General features: G+C 43.0%; 1 non-coding gene and 1 pseudogene across 1 annotated transcript; one reads left to right on the top strand and one right to left on the bottom strand.

The window, feature by feature from the left end:
• The first annotated feature begins 1,659 nt into the window (after nt 1-1,659).
• Nucleotides 1,660-2,245, top strand: LOC142442327 (developmental pluripotency-associated protein 4-like; annotated as a pseudogene).
• A 4,969-nt stretch (nt 2,246-7,214) lies between these two features.
• LOC142444182 (small nucleolar RNA SNORA61) lies at nt 7,215-7,334 on the bottom strand. The gene has a single exon (XR_012783839.1). It is a non-coding gene; the product is annotated as a small nucleolar RNA SNORA61 (small nucleolar RNA).
• Nucleotides 7,335-9,391: the final 2,057 nt, after the last annotated feature.

Below are 9,391 nucleotides of genomic sequence, written 5' to 3'. Positions count from 1 at the left end.
ACCTGATTGACAGCTGCCATCAACTTGACTTTGCCCCATGGTGATCTTATGTCACCGCAGAACGAAATTGTTTCCTGGTGATGCTGCATTCTTATTGTTGAAGATAAGCTTGGGCTCATCCCTGGCCCTCTGCTTCTCAGAACATGAAGTCCTCCTGCAGGGGCTGAATTCTCTTTATGATGTTCCCAAAGCAAGTGAGGCCTAGTCCCCCAAAAGTTTTCATTGCTGATTTTCAAAAGCACAGATTCCTAGGCTTCTCATTCTAGTCTTCCCGAGACTACAAGTTCTGCTGTAATGAGCAACGGACTGATATTTAGCACACCAGCGCCATCGCTTCCAAAGCCACAACAACACGCAGACCACCACATTTGTTGTTGTTGTTAGGGGCCAGCCAGTTAGCTCCCACTCATAGCGACTCTATGGGCAACAGAACAAGACACTGTGTGCTCCTGTGCCATCCTCACAAGCCTTGCTTTTTGAGCATTGGCGATGGACCCAAGTAGGGCACAATCCTGGACAACTTCAGCCTTTTCTCCATTGATCATGATGTCACCTACTGGCCCCGTTGTGAGGGCTTGGGTCTTCCTTACATCGACTTGTACCCCACACTGAAGACTCCAATCCTTGATCTTCATCAGCGAGTGCTTCAGTGTCTCCTCGCTTTCAGCAAGCAAAGGTGGGTCATCTGCATATTGAAGATTGTTAAGAAACTCTCTTTCCCTCCCGATGCTGCCCTCACTGTCATACAGCCCAGCTTCTCGGATGATGTGCTCAGCACACACATTGAACAAGTGTTGGGAGCGGTACAGCCCCGGCGCACATGTTCCTGATTTTAAACCACGTGGTATTCCTATATATTAAAAAAATATGATTCTAAAATGGGAAAGGGGTGGTGTAAACAGTACCCTTTGATGGTATATATATATATATATATATATCCCGTCTGTAGGCTGAACAAACCACCAGGGCATATAAAGAAAGCTTGGCATCAGGATCGGAAAGAGTCCCCTTAACAGCCTGCAATGTACAGATGCCTCAACTTTGTTTGCCGAGGATGAAGCCGAGTTGAAGTACTTTCTGACGAAGGTCAAAGACTCAAGTTGCCACTTTAACTTACACCCCAATAGGAGGAAAATATTATTCACAAATGAATCATATGATAAAGAATATCATGGTAAACAGAGAAGAAATTGAAGTTTTAAAATTACTTCATTCTACTTGAATCAGCAATTAACATCAAAAAGAAGAAAGAGTTAAGAAATTAAGCAATGACAAGAAAAAGCCATAAGAAGCAAAGACGGAGGGTGGAGAAAGGCCAAAGACCTTGGTGGAGCATGTTCAAGATCTTGTCTGAAGTGTGGAGGCCAATAAGACATCAGGGACTGGAATCAAGACTTGGAGGAGCGGCCCTGAGGCTAGGGGTTACCTTCTCCACTGACCTGAGACTATGGAAGTGTGAGAAGACACAGTGACTGGGGGAGGCGGGGGAGGCGGGTCTAGCTTTCTGGTCGTTGGAACTAAAATTCAAGGGAACACACGATTGAAAGGCTGAGACCAGAGAGAGACTTGACTGCTGACTGAGGAGACCAATGGCCATATTGTTACCATTTGCTGATCCGACTAGTGGTAACTTGTTAACTTCCCTAATGAACCCCCTTAATGCAGAACTCCACAGAAAAGCCAAAGAATTTTCCTGCCACAGCAAAGGAAACCAAGATCCAGACATGGCTTTAAAAAAAAATCAAAGGTGGGTAAGGGGAAAACATCTCTAGACGGTTCTCAGAAACCGACGATGTGTGCTGAGGGGACAGACCCTCCTGAAGTGGCTCCTTTCCCTGCAGAAGCGGCACTTGTCTGATTCTGCTCTCCAGCAGGACGTATGGGGACAAGCTGCGCCCATGAGGCTGTGCTGGCCTCCTGGTCAAGGATTTCAGGCCGAGCTGGGAAGGTGTCGGTGGAGGTGCAAGCATCGCCACAGGTGACTAACGGAGTCAGATGGTGTGCGGTACACGGGAGAAGTCTCCCTGCAAACACACGTGGTTAGGTTCCATGGCAGTTCCAGTTGCATGAGCCTGGGGCTCTTCTAGGTTCTTCTAGCCTGCCATTTCTCACCTCCACTTCTGGAAGACATTATGTTGTGCCTCATGTGTGTCCAGAGGGGGGGGAAAAAGTGTTAATGGGAAGTCTCCAATGTAGCCAGAACAGCTGCACAAAGGACACTTCCAAGATTGCAGTTAATAATTGAAAGATTATCCCACTGGGTTTCAGTCCACGCCCTCCATGGTCCTGCCTGCAGGGTGCACAGACTGGCAGGTGCAGGCGTCACCCTGTGCAACCTGGACTGGTGAAGTCAACTCCCTCTGCCCCAATTTTGCTTGCTGCTTCCTGGGTTGAGATTCAGAAGGTGCTGATGCTGTGAATTAGTACCACTCCACAAATTACCATTCATCCCAGCTGATGAAACAAAAGTGAAAAATTCCACCAATACCAACATTTTCTTACCCCTCTGAAGTACAAATGGCTCAAGCCGAGCTTAAGTGGTGACTTCTTTGCTGAGTTTTGTGCCAGAAATGCCTACACCACTGTAGCCAAGATCACTAAGTTTCCTTCTGCGCCGAATTCTCCTTGCTCAGGACACCGGCTGACTTAGGAGTGGTTCCTCTTTAATGGTAACCTTAGTGACTTCAAATTATTGAATATTTCAGCCAAAGGAAAAGCATCTATTCTCAAAAATATTCTTCATAGAGAAAATATTCTTCCCAAATATCTGTCCTTTGGCTCTGGTGTCAGGACATTACCCTGTGTTATCACTTGTAGCCCTTTCATATATTTCTGCTCTTGAACAAGTTTAAGGTCACTTCCCAGCTATAAACACAATGTACCGAAGCTAAATCGCTCTTGTAAAATACCTCATCCATTGTATGTTGGGGCCAAATAGGTGAATTATTAACTTAGCTGATGTACTTAACTAATAATGATTAAAACAAACAAACAAACAAAAAAATGGTTTCCATCCCTAAAAAAAAAAAGAGCAAAGATGTCCCTTGGATGATTGAGACTTATTCGATTCAAGCTCTCGTGGATAGTGGGTTATACCTTAGGCTGCTAACTGAAAGGTCAGCAGTTCAAAACCACCTACTACTTCTCAGGGAGAAAAATAAGGCTGTCTAGTTCTATAACATTTTATATACTTGGAAACCCAAAGGAGCAGTTCTACCCTGTCCTGTAGGGTTACTTTGAGTGAGAATTGACCCAAATGAGAGTGTTTGGGTTGCCCTTTTTTTTTTTTCTTTTAATGGCCTTAATGCTTGAGAAAGTTGTTGTTGTTAAGTGCCAGCAAGTTGATTCCAACTCATAGTGATCTGGTGTATGATCGAATGGAACACTGCCCGGTGCTGTGCCCTCCTCCCAGTGGTTATGTTTGAGGCCGTGGTTACATCTGCTGAGTCAGGCCATCACGTTGAGAGGTTCTTTTTTGCTGTGCTTCTACTTTGCTAAGCATAATGTCTTTTCCCAGGGATTGGTCGTTTCTGGTCACATGTGCCAAGTCTGAGAGGAAGTCTCAGCACTCTTACTTCTAAGGAGCATTTGTTTGTTCTTTGGCAGCTCACGGTACTTCTAATATTCTTCACCCACAGCATATTCAGGTGCATCAATGCTTCTGCAGATTTCCTTACGCATTATTGAACTGCCACGTGCATATGAGGGGAATGGAAATACCATGGCTTGAGTAAAGTGCCCCTTTTTCCTCTTAAAGACTTTAAAGAACTCTTTAGCAGTAGGTTTGCCCAATATCATTTGATTTCTTGACTGCTGCTTCCTTGAGCATCGACTATGTTTGTATGATGTTCTCTATCTTAAAGCCAGGATAGGTAAATCTAGAGAAACACTAACTGGATTAATAATTACTTAGGGGCATGGCAGGGAGGTTGAAGGGAAATGGAGAGCTAATAACAATTAGCCTTCTCAATCTTGAGAAAGTTGTTGTTAAGTGCCACCAAGTTGATTCCGACTCATTGCAATCCCGTGTCTGACCGATAAACACTTCCCAGAGCTGTGCACAGCTGCTGTTATGTTTGAGAAGAAAATATTTTGAAATTGATGGTGGTGATGATTGTACAATTCTTCCTACTATGACTGAATGATATTATTGTATGACATATGGGTCAATAAAACTATTTTTTCTAAGTATACCTAAAAAATTTTTAATTAATACACAAAGAGCTTGAAGAATAGGGTTTCTATGAATCAGAATTGGCTTGATGGCAGTGGGTCCAGTGTACTGTTGTTGGACCCTGAGAATGGATTTCTGAATATGCCTGGGGAGAAAAGATATCAACCACTCCTGCTTTTGCAATGTTGAGATGATGCTTCAAACATTCTCATCGTGTATAACCGAGGCAAAAGGAAACTGCAGAATGCACACAGAGAAGATGAAGATAGTACACACTCTGGAGCCAGGCTGCTGGGTTTGCTTCTGTTAGTGGTGGCGGTGTGTGTGTGTGTGGGGGGAGTGTTAGCGAGTTGACTCTGACTCATAGGACCCTATACACAATGGAACCAAGCAAGAGAGCCATTTGTAGTACTGTGGTGTCTTTTGTATTGTATATTTACAGGATCAGATAACCTCATCTTTCCCCCAGGAAGACCTGGTGGATACTAACCTCTGACCTTGAGGTTAACAGCCCAAGCGATAACCCACTATACCACCCAGGCTGTCCTTTAAGCAACACCTTCCCAAATTGACAGTGTAGTTCGCTGATTCCATTTCCTGGGCTTGTGATCCAGCGATGGCTAATCAACATTTCCCATGACTCTGTTCACATGGACGGGTCCAGAAATGGATCCTTGCTTCAAACTAAAACGATGATACTCAATTCTGGACTTCTCTTCGAATTGAGAAAGAGTAACTGCTCCTACTCCAGTTGCTAAGTGCTAAGGTATAGTGAGGGCCATTTTGCCACCTCTTGGGGAAAGCCTAGTTTGGTAGTGTCATAAGTGCATGTCAACTTGAAGATATTAAGAGCAAAGGGGTGGAGTCCAGCCTGTCAATCAGGAATCATCAGCCTGATGGTGCTTCCTTCCATCATGAGAATTCTGGGAACGTCCTTTTTTCTCCATGGAGACAGGCCACACTCTCTCTGCTTCAGTTTCCTGCTGCTGAGATACCTGGAGAACTGGAGGAACCACACGGAGACTTGCGCCAGTGCTGAGATGCTGCCACTGCCACTGGATCCACAAGACTTTTTCACCCACCAGTCTGTGATCTTCCTGCATTCGGCATCATTGTATGTACTGCGTGAGTCTGAAGAGGAATTTATGGAGTACCATACATATGGGGCTAATACTGGACTTATGGACTTGCTTGGGACTACACTGCGATGTTTTCTCGATATACAATTACTCTTTGATATAAAGCTCTCTCACACACATGAGTGTCTTTGGATTAGTTTATCTTGTCAACCCAGACTAACACACTGGCTGAGACTGCCCCACGGAGATATTCTCGCTTTTGCCTTGACTGCTAGAGTATGGTTTTTATAATTTATAACAGAAAATGGATGTATATAGTTTGTATACTCAAGGGCACGCACATTTTTGCAAAATCACACCCTTGGATTCAGGGTCCTTTGTTGTGTTAATGCAAATGGCTTTTCTCCATTGTAATTAGTGCAGGTGTTTGCATAGCTTGTGTGGAAACACTGACCAAGCCAGGTTCATGAACTCCCCTAGAAAACCTAGAGGCAGGTGCAGAGAGCAAGAGGTCAACCAGTTTACTGGGGAGCAGGCCTGGGGACAACGCAGATCATCATTAACCTTCCGAGTCATCTGGATTCTGTTTTCTCTATGGTAAGGAATGGGGTGGGATTTGGAGCAAATCTATATCCTTAGAGGTCTTGCTCTGGGACAGTGGGTGGGGAAGATAAGAGACACGCTGCCGTACTTTCCTCCTCTTTCTCTCAATCTACCCCTCGCAGTCATTGCTACTGAGAGTTTCAGAACCTCGGCCTCCATGTTGCTCACAACACTCTTTGAAAGACCCCCTAATGATCATCCAAACCTGTGACTGTTCAAAGAGTGGAGGAGACCATGCTGCTGCATTCTGATTGGTTTTCCGCTTGGTGTGAAATAGGATGACTGTGAGTGGGGAGGACCGTTGTATTTGGTTGTGAGACAGGCATGGAGGAGAAGGTAGTTCTCCCTTTGAATTATTTAAGCAAAAAACTACTGTCAATATCTTCTGTCTTCCATCAAATAAAGCTTGTTTTATTTGCTTTTTAAAGCAAACTAGTAGTTACCCTGCCCTGTATCTATCGACCAAGACTCCTGTGACCCTGATGTAATCATCTTGTTTCCAGTGGTATGGCCACCTGGAAAAAGCGCCTTTCAGTCATCCGGTTGCACTTGAACTAAGCCTAAGATTACCACATCTATATTTAGTGACTTCCTAATCACAGTATCAATAAATATGGCTTCTTATTACAAAGCGGGATAATTGCACTTCTTGTTAGCAGCTCATGTGCCTCACAGAGTAATTACAGATAATGAGAAGGTTTAGGTACAAAGGGTTTTGCATATTATTGAATGATGAAAGGAAGATGCTTAAAAAGTGTCAAAGGGGTTAATCACTAAGGACTTCAACTGCCTGCTCCTGTGTGCGGCGAAGGGAAGTGGAAGGAACTTTTCTGTGGTGTGCGTGCACTACTGCCGCTCCCTCTGACCTGCATGGCGGAATGCCAAATACGGAGGAAAACAAAGAGAAACGGGAAGTTGTGGGTTTGGGGAATGGTGGGTAGGTAGATCTCAATCAAGCCAACCTGGAATCATTAGCAAGAATTTTCTGGCTAAGATCCGTACTTTTTTCACTTCATTTCCTTATATAATTCCTTCATTTATTTAAAAAATATTGAGACTCTACTTGCATCCTACAAACCATACACTGTACTGGCTATACAATGAGGCTGCCCTCACAATGATGCTATCCTTATTAATGATGAATTATAATTAATTAGTAGGGGCAATAGTGGTGTAATGGTAGGATTCTTGCACTCCATGCAGGATAGCTAGGTTTAATTCTAGACAAGGTCCTTCATTAACATTTGTCAAGTCAACCTGAGCCTGTATGAATTGCACCCTTAGTAGCAAAACATTTAGACTTAGCCTCCTGAGATTCTTTTTGCTTTATTTTTTAATGTAACAACTCCCATTTTATTATTGGTTTGAAACTAGCCCATGTGCTACAAAGTATTGAAGTCTGTTTCAATGTTACTTTTCCTCCTGTGGTTACCACTCAGATCAGTGTTTAGATCTCACGGGGAAGGAAGCTAGAGGGTTTTCAAGACTGTGAGCTTCCTCGCCGTCTCTTTTCATTTGTAGAGTTTAACTCACACAAGGCAAAAGAGACAAAACCCAGTTTCACAGTCCAGCTCGTCAGTGAAAGGATCCCAGTAAATCCCCACATCTGTAAGACCCTCTTCTCTCCCCCTACCCAGCCCCCTTTCCTCCCTGGCCTCACCATAGCCTTAGAAGTCTGCTTCTTTTGACATGTGTGTTAGTCTAAACAAATCCACACAGACTCATGTGTATAATAGAGAATTTTATATCAAAGGGTAATTATATATTAAGAAAACATCCCAGCCCAGTCCAGATCAAATCCGTAAGTCTGATATTAGCCCATATATCCGTTACCTATCTAAAAATTACTCTGCAGACTCACACACATATGCAATGAGGCCAAATGCAGGAAGATCATAATCAGTGGGTGGAAAGTCATGTGGATCCAGTGGCAGTGGAAGCATCTTAGCACTGGCATGGGTCTCCACGTGGCTCCTCCAGCTTCAGGGCTCTGATTCCAGCAGCATAGTTCCATGTGACTTGTCAACAGGAATGTCTCACAGGGAGAGTGTGTGTCCCGCCTCCAAGGAGGAGGTCAGGAGTCCCCAGAATCCTCAGGAGAAAGCCATGCCCACACAGAGGCTCCATTGGCTATGACCTGATTGACAGGTTAGACTTACTTCACCCCTTCACAAGTTGACAGGAGATTATGTAACTGCCACATGTGAACACCATTTTTCTTAGCTTTTGTTTTTCTTTATAATGATAGTGTCATGAAGTATTTGTCTTTACAAAATTGCCTACTTTTGCTGAGCATAATGATTTACAAATTCATCCATGTCCTGAGGTGCTTTACAATCTCATTATTAGAGATAAGTACTATTCCACAGTGTTTATATAACAGAGTTTATTTATGCAATTCTCCACGGACAGAATTTTTGGTTGTTTCCATCTATTTGCTATTATATATGCCACTGCAATAAACATGGATGTACAAGTATCTGTTTGTAGTTTAGTCTTTATTTCTTTGGGGTACATACTCAATAGAGAGATTGCTGGGTCCTATGACACTTGTATTCGCCTTTGTTGAAGAAGGGGTCACACTGTTTCCCACAGTGGCTGTAGAGTTCTGCAATCCCACCAGCAGTGGATGAATGCTCAAATCTCTCCATATCCTTGCCTACATTTGTTATTTTCTGACTTTTCTTTCTCTTTTTATCAGTATCACCTCCCACCTCTCTGTCAGTTTGTCATACTATGGTGGCTTGCTTATTGCTGTGATGCTGGAAGCGATGTCACTGGTATTTAAAATACCTGAAGGATCGTGAAAAGTGAGCAGGTTTCAACAGAGCTTCCAGACTAAGAATAACTACCAAGAAGAAATAGGCTGTCCACTTCTGAAGAATTAGCCACTAAAAATCTTATGAATACCAGGGGAACATGGTGAGACATGCTTAAAGAAGAACCACTCAGGTCAGAAGGCACTCAAAATATGATTAAGGAAGAGCGGCCTTCTCAAAGTAGAGTCCACCATATATACATGGATGAAGTAAAGACTTTGATGCTGACACATGACTCAAATTAGGTCTTTGGTCCTTCTTGAATTTGCTTTTTTATATGACATACAGCATGGATCCTATTTCATTCTTTTTGCAGGTGGAGATCCAATTTTTCCAGTACCATCTGTTGAAAAGATTACCTTTACCCATTTGATGTGTTGTAGTCCTTTATCAAAAACCAGGTGTCTAAAGGTGTCGGATTGTATTTCTGGGTTCTCTGTTCTGATATATTGGTCTACATATCTACTGTTATACCAGTATCAGGCTATTTTTTATTACTATGGCTCTGTAGTGGGTTTTCACATCAGGGAATAAAAGATTCCTGCTTTATTTTTGTTATTTAGTAGTGTTTTATTTATCTTGGGTTTCTTTCCTTTCTACATGATGTTGCTGATTAGTTTTTCCATTTCTTTGAAGAATTGTACTGGAATATGTATCAGAATTACATTGAATTTATAGCATGCTTTTGGGAATACTGACATTTTCACTATATTAAA

Source organism: Tenrec ecaudatus, chromosome 3 (assembly GCF_050624435.1).
Source record: "Tenrec ecaudatus isolate mTenEca1 chromosome 3, mTenEca1.hap1, whole genome shotgun sequence".
NCBI lineage: Eukaryota > Metazoa > Chordata > Mammalia > Afrosoricida > Tenrecidae > Tenrec > Tenrec ecaudatus.
This window is presented reverse-complemented; position numbering and strand designations above follow the sequence as displayed.